Source organism: Onthophagus taurus, chromosome 6 (assembly GCF_036711975.1).
Source record: "Onthophagus taurus isolate NC chromosome 6, IU_Otau_3.0, whole genome shotgun sequence".
Taxonomy (NCBI): domain Eukaryota; kingdom Metazoa; phylum Arthropoda; class Insecta; order Coleoptera; family Scarabaeidae; genus Onthophagus; species Onthophagus taurus.
The window spans coordinates 525,328-538,692 of NC_091971.1; the positions used below are offsets into that span (position 1 = coordinate 525,328).

A 13,365-nucleotide genomic window follows, 5' to 3' on the forward strand; every position below is an offset into this window, starting at 1 on the left:
AAAGTGCAGTTAGTGCAAGAACTCAATGAAGATGACACAGATCGCCGCATGGAATTCTGTGAAATTATGCAGAATCGATGTGACCGTAATCCACTCTTTATTTACGTTTTATTTTCGGATGAAGCTACATTTTGCCTGAATGGCACAGTAAACCGACAAAATTGCAGATACTGGAGTAACGAAAATCCTCATTGGATAAGCGAGGTACATACCCAATACCCTCAAAAAGTGAATGTATGGGCAGGCATAATTCACAATAAAATCATTGGCCCTTTCTTCTTTGAACAAATTCTGACAGGTCAACGATATCTGGAGTTTTTGAGGAATGAACTGATGCCTGTCCTTTTAGAAGCATTCCCAAATAATAATAACTCAACTTACTGGACGACAATATTTGGTTTCAGCAGGATGGTGCACCTCCGCACTTTGCACATCCTGTTCGCGAATTTCTGAATAATAGTTTCCCTGAGCGGTAGATTGGCAGACGGGGGCCGATAGAATGGCCCCCCAGATCCCCAGATCTTACACCCCTTGATTTTTTTCTATGGGGTTATCTAAAATCAAAAGTGTACGCTGAGAAACCACTCAATGTAGACGCATTAAAAAATTGTATTAGCGCTGAAATTCGTAATATTAGTCCGCAATTTATTTATAATACTTTGAAAGAATGTATGAATAGGTTTGCTTATTGTCAAGAAGTGGGTGGAGGGCATTTCGAACAATTGATTAAATGATTTGAATCAGAATTTATTTCTTTTTTATAACATAATTTATATTCTACGGACATTAAATAACTTTAAATATTAAAACTTAAAACCTTGCACATTAAAACTTAAATTATTAGTGTTTTTTAATAGAGAATAAAAAATTAAAGAACCATGACAACGTACATGGTTACGCAAGGGTAATACTATATTTTTGTTGGAAAAAAATAAAATTTGTAAAATAACTAATACAAAACTAAACAACATAAAACAGAAAAAAAAATACAAACAATTACAACACAGAAAACAATCCAAAAATACACGAATTAATCGCTATAAAAATTGTTTCAATTCAATTAAACACTCACAAAACTAATTTTGACGTTTTTGAATAGACATTATTAAAACCAAACAAAGCGTTTCCATGGTTACCCATGTGTAAGGCTATTTTTACGTTCACAAAAAGAAATAAAATTTGTACCTTTAAAGCTAATTTTCTCAAAATTTTCCTTATGTAACCCATATCGATATTTACATCGTTGGTCGCAGAAAAAAATATCCTTTCAGATTCTGTAAACAAATGCATATGGTGCCATTTAAAAAAAATGTCGATGACGTCATCTCATAAAAAAATGATTATCAGGAAGTGAATATGGTGTCATAATGTGTGTTATGATTAACCAAAATTGACCCGTTTCGGCATTTTTGCAAAAAAAAATTTGTTATCAATTTATTGAATATGTTCCATAATTTTGCCGCGCACTGTATATGTTGCATTTTATGTGGGACAAAGCAAGTAGGTACGCCCTGGTTTGTATGGAAATATTTTTTTGTACCTGTATTGCATTTTAAGTGAAATTTATTTTATATGCAACAAGAAAATTGCATTATTTGTATCTGCAGATGTATTTAAAGTTGTATTTTGTCCACGGTTTATTAAAAATAGAAATTTACGTCCTGTTGATAAATAACTTTTTCACATATTTTTTTAATACCGTAAATATAAAATTTAAATGAAAAGTTCTAAAACCATTATAAAAACAACAATAACAATAAAAGCAAGGCTTTCTCTGTTGTTGGTAGCTGTATATAGTATAATAAACATCTGTTACGAACGAACGATTTCAACCTTGTCCTGACTTTACTCGTTTTGACTCGCTCTTTCAAACTCTCGAGCACGAATTTCATCTAAAATATTCAAGACGGCCTCCAAACCGTTGTTATCCGGCTTTGCGGTGTTTCCAGTCGGAATGGATATGTCCGATGCATCATAGATATGATTAACACAAAAAGAAGCTTTTTTATTCTAATAAGAAGAAAAATAAATTTTCTTTTATTTAAATAGCTATCAAAATTGACGTCATCGTTGACGTAAGTCGCCTTAATTCAACTCGGTAATCGCTTATTTACAATTCGCTCGATTTTCGACGTCGTCGTTGTCGACAGAGAGAGCTTTTCAAAGCTCGTGAGCTTTTAGTCCCGTCGAAGCTTTACCCGTAAATAAATTAAATGTTCCCGTTGAGCTAAATATAGAGAGGTGAAGCGAGCCATGTCATTAGTATGCGTGACTCTTGGATTAGAAAGGGTTTATTGAGTGGGTGGTTTGGTTAACTGATGAATGAGAAAATATTAATATCTAATACGCAAAAATAAAAACTTTTTAAATCTGAAATGCGGTATTGGAAGTGATACGGAAACTTAATTGTGAGTTAAAAGCTAGAGTAATGTAGTTTACGACGACGCCTTTAAATGCACTTTACTTGAAAGCGGGTCTCAAATGGTTATTACTTTATAGATCGTAATCGATTTATAGTACCCATCTCCAATAATTCTTTATAAGTCCTAATTGTGTTTCTGTTATATTAATTTTGATTATGGGAGTTCCTTTTAATTTTAATTTGAAGTGTGATATTTTTCTATTTGAAGTGTCTAGTCTCTGGAGGTGTTTCCAAAAAGGGATGGTAGTTTTCCTATAAAAACGTAGCTCTTAAGTGGTCGACCCATTTTCCCCACAACCATTACTAATAGCACTACCAGAGTGCTGCTTTTCCCCAAACCAACGGGGGATTTCACGAACGGATTCTCTTTTCTCCCTTGGGCGAGTCGAAAAGCTGTTGAAATTTGCGGCCATGTAAAAAGATTAATGCTCGCTTCCGTTCTAAAATCGTTAACAACATTGAGACATTTGAGATAGAAATATAGTAGTAGACATGCGTAACCAGGTATCAAATATCAGATATCAAAAACTATTGGTTGCTGTTTCGTTACTTTTGGGAAATACTGTATATCCAGTTGCTCTCTTTTTTTCTTATATGTACAGGGTGGTTCAAATTCGATGTCCGAATAGGCTAACTCGGAAGCTATAAGAGTTAGAAAAAAAGTAGCTTACATGTCATGATCTCGTTTTTCGAGAAACTGCTAATGCCGAAAACCTCATAGCGCTATCGTCTTTTGTTTTTCCGCTAGAGGCTAAAATTGAAAATATCGTAAAACCAGCAAACGCAATTATCTTGGTTATTATTATAGCTGGTGTATTATAACTAAGACATTATATGGACACTTTTTTACAGAGAATTTGATGACGTAGTCAAAAAAAAATTTTCTGGTTTAGATTTTGAGATATTATCACAATTTTCGTTTTTTTAAATGGAAACAACCACTGATTATTCGCTTAATAAATTCGTTATTTTTTTCTGATTACAAAAATATAAGGTTTGACAGGTCTATTTCTTATTGTTTTAGAATAAAACTAAAAATAAACTTTTCTTAGTGTCGTCCAAGAAATTAAATTTACAGTTTCCTGTAAATTACTGTTCTATAACTAAAAAAACATATTTCTGATATTTGAAACAAATATATTTGTTGAACTGTTTAATTTATCTATGTTTTACACAAAAGTTGGAATAGATTTCATTATTTCACATTTTTTATTACGATTTAATATTATTTTTAAATGATTTAATAAATTATCGATAGATGGCATGTTTTTTTTTTAATTCAAATAAACATAGCAACATTTGTTTGTATTAAAAAATTCTCTGAAGTGTCACTTTAAAAATCCTGTTTTTAAGATCAATTACGAAAATTTTGAAAAGTTTGACATGTTAGAATGTTACATATTAAGAAATTATTGGTTTTTAAATACCAGAAGTTATCTTCGTATTTAATTGTTAACTTTTTAGATTTTACCTACCGCCCCGTAACTTACAGGAAACTGTAAATTTAATTTCCTCGACGACACTAGATGAAAATTTTATAAAAAAAGTTTATTTTTAGCTTTATTCTAAAACAATAACAAATAGACCTGTCGAACCCTATATTTTTGTAATCAGAAAAAAATAACGAATTTAATAAGCTAATAATCAGTGGTTGTTACCATTTAAAAAAACGAAAATTCTCATGATATCTCAAAATCTAAAACCGAAAAATTTTTTTTGACTACGTCATGAAATTCTCTGTAAAAAAGTGTCCATATAATGTCGTAGTTATAATACTCCACCTATAATAATAACCAAGATAATTGCACTTATTGGTTTTACTACATTTTCAATTTTGGCCTCTAGGGGAAAAACAAAAGATGATAGCGCTATGAGGTTTTCGGCATTAGCAGTTTCTCGAAAAACGAGATCATGACATGTAAGCTACTTTTTTTCTAACTCTTATAGTTTCCGAGTTAGCCTATTTGGACATCAAATTTGAACCACCCTGTACAGTGTTGTTAGATACCCGGGTATTTATTTTCAAGGGAAAATTCCCTGGATATATACCCTGGGGTATTTACCCAAAATGGATATTTAGAGGTATTTATAAAGTTTGATTTAAATTGAGTTGATGGCAGTTTTGCAAGTACTTCAAGAATACAGAGTCCATTATCGATACACCAAACTTATTTATAACATTTACAAGAATGCTACAATGAGCGTGGGGTAAGACAAGACGATATAATGTTGAACCCAAATTGTTTATCACAGTCCTGGAGAGTGCATTTAAATAACTGGATTGGACTCAAAAAGGTATAAAAATTGATAGCAATACCTAAGTAATTTGCGCTACGCGGACGATATGGTCCTTATTTCGGTATCCTTGGAGAGATGAGACTGATGCTGAACGTATACAGGAGGCGTGTGCAAGAGTTGGGCTAAATATCAACAAAATTTAGGACAAATCTTGTTCCAAACTGTAACATCAATATCAATATTCCATCTAGAATACTTTCGATGGTATGTTATTAATCTCTGATGCCTTTCCATATTTTGCCGCAGAGATTGCGTTTTGAACCTCACTGAGTGATATAGGTGCCATGACACTATCCTTTCTATGGTGTGACGGACTGCTGTCTGTTTCCAAATCAGTTTCTCTATGCTTAATAGGTTTTGGAAATAATTTTTTCAAATGTCATTCATTTCACTATCACATATTATTTTTCCTGTTCCATCTCAGCATAGAGCTGTGTGCGATTTGTGCCTTTATCTTAACTGTCTAACAAATGTATACACATTCCTGGTGTTATTAGCTTTAAAGTGTACATATATTTCGGGAAAGTTTATATTTTCACTACCGACCATTCTCGTTTACGTAATACTCTTCGAAAATATTTAACGATTTCTTTAATGCTTGAAAAACAACTTTGAATGTCCTGAATTGAGTATAAGTCTAATATTAATGACTAAATTCAGTTTTTATGCTTCATTAATTCTTGTTGTTTGACTCTTTTCTAGTCATATTACACTTCCATCAAATCCAAGATTCCAAGATCCATGAGATTGTTGATTTCCAATTTTAAATTAAGTAGTTCGTTTAAGATCTTATTATTCTTCTTCTTTTATTCAGGTTGTAACCTGTTTACGCATCATTCATTGTGTTTCATTAGAGCTGGAAATCCAACTTCCTGGTCTCCCGAGATCTCTTTCTAGCTAATCTTTGGTCTCTTTTGTCTTAATCAGCCAGGTTATTAAAATTCTCTTACAATTTTGTTCCTAACTCTATCTTTTCTTGTCTTTTCCACTATTGTTCTTAAAATACTCATCTCAGTTGGTTCGCATCGCAGCCATATATCTTGGCCATGAGGTTCGTGTATCGAGAGATAATAATCAAAGGCAGCCTACAGGAAACTTAGAGACATTTTCATGGGCGATATTCCTGTATATTTGAAAAGAAAGGCTGTCAATCAATGCGTGGTTCCTCCTTTGGTTATGATGTACGGTTCCGAAACTTTAACATTAACGGTGGCCATTACCAGGAGGCTTAACGTAACGCAAAGAAAGATGGAGAGGTCGATACTGGGTGTAACCCTGAGGGACCACATACGAAATGAAGACCTACGAACTGGGCGGATCATCGTCGCAAGAATGAAGAATGAGCAGTGGTTACCTGATTATAATACGTCTTCGATCGTTGACAATTCTTCGTCTTCAACGCCCATTTCATCATGTTCCTGTACATTTTTGTCCGAATCTGTTATATTTTTACTTGTATCACTTTTGTATGTACTGTTGTATTTACCCTAGGCCGGGGTAAATACCCATTTTTTAAATACCTACCCGCCGGGTATTTACCCAGCACCCATCACTGTATATGTATACAAAAATTATATTATACAGGATGATTCACATAAGAACCGACACAGGGACATGTAGAGGACAATAAATTAATTTGATTTAACGCACCTTATCTCTATAGTAAGTTGTACCCCTGAGAAGTTATAGGCTTTCAAAGTTGGGTCTTAACTTTTTAAAACATTGAATATCTTCGTAATACATTAAGTTAAAAAAACCAAATTTGGTATACATTATGACTGTACCAAGGGTATTAATTGGTAGCAAGTTGAGACCAATTGAGGCATTTCAAAGGGTTGATTAAGGGCTGTGAAATTGTACGTCAAACTTGACAAATAGCTTATAAAACCTTGTCGTCAAATAACTTTATAATTGTTGTATATATTAAGTTGTTTGGAGTTATCCCATAATGAAGATAGGCTCTTTCCCCAATGTTTATTTTAAATTTTCGTAAAAGATTATTAGAAATTTTTTATACAAGGAATACCTTATATCCTCTTTATTTTTCTTTCATCATAACATAAATATGTGTAAAATGAGTGTAAATTTGAATAAACAAAGCTGTGAGCGTCGGGAGTTAAGAGAAGAAGGGGGGGAAGCTACGCACTCTCTCTCGTCGCGTCGCGACGCGGCGCCACCGTCTCCTAATCGCGGCTTACGTCACTCGTGGAAACCCGGGTTCCAGCGTCAGTATTGGCGCGGTCGTCGTCGATTTGGTTGCAACCTGTTCTTCCCCGACGTTCAACAACGTCTGCGATCACTACGATGTTGCTCATCCCCCACCACTAACTACAAATTACTCTCTACGTTGGCTACGCTTACTACGATTTGTTGTAGTGATATTTTTTATTTCGATCATCGTAAATAAATAAAGTTCAACTTTATTTCTTTTTTTTCTTTTCAATTTTGTTTTGCTAGGCCAGGTATGTTTTGATATTTAAACATTAGAAAAAAAGATTTTAAAGTAATTTTCTTATTGTTACAGGTGAGTGATATAAAAACCCGGCGTGTTCACAAAGAAATTGGTTTGTATAAACAAAAATCTTTAACTTCCTCTTAAAACAATAACATCGGTTGGTTTCAAATTTTAAAATGTTGATGGAATTATTGTTTAGGTCATAACTCGTTTTGTTACTAATAGGAAAACATCGCTTTTTAGTCGCCGCGAACGGAAACAATGACCTATTCCAAAATATAACAAAACCAAATAAACTTTTTGCGGATTTCGGAATGTCAAAAGCGATAAATATGCGTTTCGTTTTAAAAAAGCGAAATTATTCGAGCGTACTCTTATTTTAATGTGCTTGGTAATGCGATCGAAGATTTATTGTGTTTGCAATATCCGGTTTTGCCGATAAAATTTTTCATTGTTAAGAGGCTTAATGGAAAATAAAACTTATTTGTGGTATTATTAAATCAATTAATTATTGGAATAATGATAAATAATAAATTGGGTTGAAATAGGTGCGTATATTTAGAGTGATTTATTGAATGCGCAATTTTGGCGGATGCGCCGGGTTGGATTTAATATTGAATATTTTCATATTTACGGAAAACTTATAATAATAACACCTAAAACTACAACTAACACTAGCATTAGAGCTAGAACTAGAAATATTCAGGTTTAGCCGTCTTAAGAGACGTGAGGCTAAAAAATAATTTCAAAAATATTAATTTTATAGTAGTGTACAGCACCATCTAATGGAGATAAAAAAAAATGTTATTAAGAAAATCTCTTTTAAATCAGATTCGAAACAACTTTTATTTGAAACAATTTTTGATTAAAGCGATTTTTTGAATCGATGTACCGACTCGTACAAAAGTTATATCATAATGAAAATATTTGTTTTTTTGGGAAAAATTTAGGAAAATCGTTAATAATGTAATTTTGAAGGAGTTTTATTTAAAACCTTAATAATTATTGATATAACCTCAAAAATATCAATTTTATAGTAGTATACAGCACCATTTAATGGAGATAGAAAAAAATTCTATTAACAAAATCTCTTTTAAATCAGATTCGAAACAACTTTTATTTGAAACAATTTTTGATTAAAGCGATTTTTTGAATCGATGTACCGACGCGTACAAAAGTTATATCATAATGAAAATATTTGTTTTTTTGGGAAAAATTTAGGAAAATCGTTAATAATGTAATTTTGAAGGAGTTTTATTTAAAACCTTAATAATAATTGATATAACCTCAAAAATATCAATTTTATAGTAGTATACAGCACCATTTAATGGAGATAGAAAAAAATTCTATTAACAAAATCTCTTTTAAATCAGATTCGAAACAACTTTTATTTGAAACAATTTTTGATTAAAGCGATTTTTTGAATCGATGTACCGACTCGTACAAAAGTTATATCATAATGATAATATTTGTTTTTTTGGGAAAAATTTAGAAAAATCGTTAATAATGTAATTTTGAAGGAGTTTTATTTAAAACCTTAATAATAATTGATATAACCTCAAAAATATCAATTTTATAGTAGTATACAGCACCATTTAATGGAGATAGAAAAAATTCTATTAACAAAATCTCTTTTAAATCAGATTCGAAACAACTTTTATTTGAAACAATTTTTGATTAAAGCGATTTTTTGAATCGATGTACCGGCTCGTACAAAAGTTATATCATAATGAAAATATTTGTTTTTTTGGGAAAAATTTAGAAAAATCGTTAATAATGTAATTTTGAAGGAGTTTTATTTAAAACCTTAATAATAATTGATATAACCTCAAAAATATCAATTTTATAGTAGTATACAGCAGCATTTAATGGAGATAGAAAAAATTCTATTAACAAAATCTCTTTTAAATCAGATTCGAAACAACTTTTATTTGAAATAATTTTCGATTAAAACGATTTTTTGAATAGATGTACCGGCTCATACATAAGTTACTTCATAATTTAAATATTTATGTTTCTTTTGGGAAAAATTTTGAAAAATCGTTAATAATGTAATTTTGAAGGAGTTTTATTTAAAACCTTAATAATAATTGATATAACCTCAAAAATATCAATTTTATAGTAGTATACAGCACCATTTAATGGAGATAGAAAAAAATTCTATTAACAAAATCTCTTTTAAATCAGATTCGAAACAACTTTTATTTGAAACAATTTTTGATTAAAGCGATTTTTTGAATCGATGTACCGACTCGTACAAAAGTTATATCATAATGAAAATATTTGTTTTTTTGGGAAAAATTTAGGAAAATCGTTAATAATGTAATTTTGAAGGAGTTTTATTTAAAACCTTAATAATAATTGATATAACCTCAAAAATATCAATTTTATTGTAGTATACAGCACCATCTAATGGAGATAAAAAAAAATGTTATTAAGAAAATCGATTTTAAATCAGATTCGAAACAGTTTTTATTTGAAACAATTTTTGATTAAAGCGATTTTTTGAATCGATGTATCGGCTCGTACAAAAGTTATATAATAATGAAAATATTTGTTTTTTTGGGAAAAATTTTGAAAAATCGTTAATAATGTAATTTTGAAGGAGTTTTATTTAAAACCTTAATAATAATTGATATAACCTCAAAAATATCAATTTTATAGTAGTATACAGCACCATCTAATGGAGATAAAAAAAAATGTTATTAAGAAAATCGATTTTAAATCAGATTCGAAACAGTTTTTATTTGAAACAATTTTTGATGAAAGCGATTTTTTGAATCGATGTACCGGCTCGTACAAAAGTTATATAATAATGAAAATATTTGTTTTTTTGGGAAAAATTTAGAAAAATCGTTAATAATGTAATTTTGAAGGAGTTTTATTTAAAACCTTAATAATAATTGATATAACCTCAAAAATATCAATTTTATAGTAGTATACAGCACCATCTAATGGAGATAAAAAAAAATGTTATTAAGAAAATCGATTTTAAATCAGATTCGAAACAGTTTTTATTTGAAACAATTTTCGATTAAAACGATTTTTTGAATAGATGTACCGGCTCATACATAAGTTACTTCATAATTTAAATATTTATGTTTCTTTTGGGAAAAATTTAGAAAAATCGTTAATAATGTAATTTTGAAGGAGTTTTATTTAAAACCTTAATAATAATTGATATAACCTCAAAAATATCAATTTTATAGTAGTATACAGCACCATTTAATGGAGATAGAAAAAATTCTATTAACAAAATCTCTTTTAAATCAGATTCGAAACAACTTTTATTTGAAACAATTTTTGATTAAAGCGATATTTTGAATCGATGTACCGGCTCGTACAAAAGTTATATCATAATGAAAATATTTGTTTTTTTGGGAAAAATTTAGAAAAATCGTTAATAATGTAATTTTGAAGGAGTTTTATTTAAAACTTTAATAATTATTGATATAACCTCAAAAATATCAATTTTATAGTAGTATACAGCACCATTTAATGGAGATAGAAAAAATTCTATTAACAAAATGTCTTTTAAATCGGATTCGAAACAACTTTTATTTGAAATAATTTTCGATTAAAACGATTTTTTGAATAGATGTACCGGCTCATACATAAGTTACTTCATAATTTAAATATTTATGTTTCTTTTGGGAAAAATTTAGAAAAATCGTTAATAATGTAATTTTGAAGGACTTTTATTTAAAACCTTAATAATAATTGATATAACCTCAAAAATATCAGTTTTGTAGTAGTATACAGCACCATTTAATGGAGATGGAAAAAATTCTATTAACAAAATCTCTTTTAAATCAGATTCGAAACAACTTTTATTTGAAACAATTTTTGATTAAAGCGATTTTTTGAATCGATGTACCGACTCGTACAAAAGTTATATCATAATGAAAATATTTGTTTTTTTGGGAAAAATTTAGGAAAATCGTTAATAATGTAATTTTGAAGGAGTTTTATTTAAAACCTTAATAATTATTGATATAACCTCAAAAATATCAATTTTATAGTAGTATACAGCACCATTTAATGGAGATAGAAAAAATTCTATTAACAAAATGTGTTTTAAATCAGATTCGAAACAACTTTTATTTGAAATAATTTTCGATTAAAACGATTTTTTGAATAGATGTACCGGCTCATACATAAGTTACTTCATAATTTAAATATTTATGTTTCTTTTGGGAAAAATTTAGAAAAATCGTTAATAATGTAATTTTGAAGGAGTTTTATTTAAAACGTACGGCTAAATCCGAATGTTTTTAATTCTAAATCTAGTTCTACTTTTATTTGCTTAATGTTCTACTTAATTATGATTTTTTTATAAACATCGTAACTTTAAGATAAAAAAATTTTCTTAATTAATTCACTCATATTGCAAATCCTGAACAGCTTCTCTAGATTTATTGGTATGTAAATTAACTAGGAAAGATCCGATTCAATGAGATTCCATCCTATATTGTGACGAAGACGGAAACCTCCGACTTCAATTTACATTTACAGGGGGATTCCTTTGACTTCAAAAAGACAAACGATTTATCAGCGCTTTAATAGAAGGCCCAAAACGGTTCGAAACCATCCAAAATGAATTTTCCCTCTCTTTCTCTCAGATTTAATTTAGATATTTTATAATTGAAAATTTAAATTCTTGATGTGGGATTTATAAATTAAGAAAATGAAGATTTTTGAGTTTTGAAGTGAAACAACAGAATCATGAGGTCAACACAGAAAATCGTTGGTGTACGATTATATCTCGTTGTATGCGAGTAAATAAAAAACTAATGCGATTATAAAACCATTTCTAAAGAACAACATTTATGCTTCCATTATAAAATTGCTTTTACCATCGTGATCCTTTCATCTGTATAACTACTTCTTTGGTTAATCCTATTAGACGCCGCCCTCGCCATTTTGTCTACTAATAGAAAATTTTCCATCAAAACTATAAAATGGAGTAAATATCATTATTACTTTTAATTAAATTACGTAACCGATATAGCATCTCCGTAGAAATTTCCTGTGCAATTTATAGAGGCAAAGGGCAAGGGTTAAATTTAACAAGGGATTTTGTGTATTGAACGAAGACCCAACCCTTGTAACCAATCGGGTGTGTAAAACCAATTATGGCAAGGCGAAACGTAATAATAACAAATTATTCCATTCATATTAAAAGAGTTGAGATTGAAATAGAAAATGATTGCTTTTAATAACATTTTTGTGCTAATATGGTAATAAAGTTTTATTAGTATCTATTAAATTCTAATTAAAATTGTAGTGTAATATAGAGGAAATTGTAGAAGATAAAGAGCTAAAACTAAACATGAAATACCAATTTTTAGCTGTTTTATTATGTAATTTAATAATTTTGTATTGATTTTTTCAATTGGAAATAAAAAAGCAAAATGTCTGACCTAATTGTTGACGTTTGAAACCAATGCGGTAACAATTCCATTAAAGTTGTCCAGCTGTGAAAAATTATGATACGTTCTGGTAAAACTATTGTAGGTTTGCCTGTTGTGAATTTCAATTTCCCGGAAAAGTTCTCTCCGGGTGCAACGACAGAGATCAGAGCAATACCCCGTGGAAGATTGATGGAGCTTTTCGTACTTACGCTATCGTGATATAATATTCCTTTTTTCATCCAAAACGAAAAACCTTTTTACTTTTTAAAGTCAAAACATTTATACAATTTAATAATTGAAGACTTTAGAAGATGATTATAATTTCTAATTAAATTCTGAAATATCAAGAAAACTTCTTGATCCTTCGCTTCTACAAGGAGGTTTTCTTTATTATTATTACTTTAAAAGCAGACTCCCATCAGACTCATTAATCGTGATGTTTACAATATCTAGTAGCAGCTGGTCACTATTCTTTAAGCCACCTTATAAGATGATATCAAAGTTGTCTCTCTCCATCTCTTTCATCATACTTGTGCCTTACTAAGTTTATTATTGTTAAAAATCGGTCCGTTACACAAGAACGAAAAATGACAAAATTTATCAAATTTATGTCACTACTTATATGAAGCGAACTGAATCGAGCTGAATCAAGCCAACAACGCTAGCTTATATACTTTCCGCAAGATTTTCCAGAACATTTGTCGCCAAAGATGACTCACCTTGACGTGTGTGATTCGATCATATCGATAACAAGATTAATTTTATACAGGGTTAAA

The 13,365-nt window shown here is 29.9% G+C and overlaps 1 protein-coding gene across 5 annotated transcripts in view; it reads left to right on the plus strand.

The window, feature by feature from the left end:
- LOC111419771 (diacylglycerol kinase eta) overlaps window positions 1-13,365 on the plus strand; it is an 80,678-nt gene that overhangs the window by 22,142 nt on the left and 45,171 nt on the right. For 2 of the 5 annotated variants that reach the window (XM_071196633.1, XM_071196634.1), the window contains exon 1: window positions 6,965-7,182. The exons of the other annotated variants lie outside the window; for them this stretch is intronic. The gene's annotated coding sequence lies outside the window, so the exon portion shown is untranslated. Of the gene's footprint in view, window positions 1-6,964; window positions 7,183-13,365 lie in introns of those variants that run through there. 5 annotated transcript variants of the gene reach the window in all.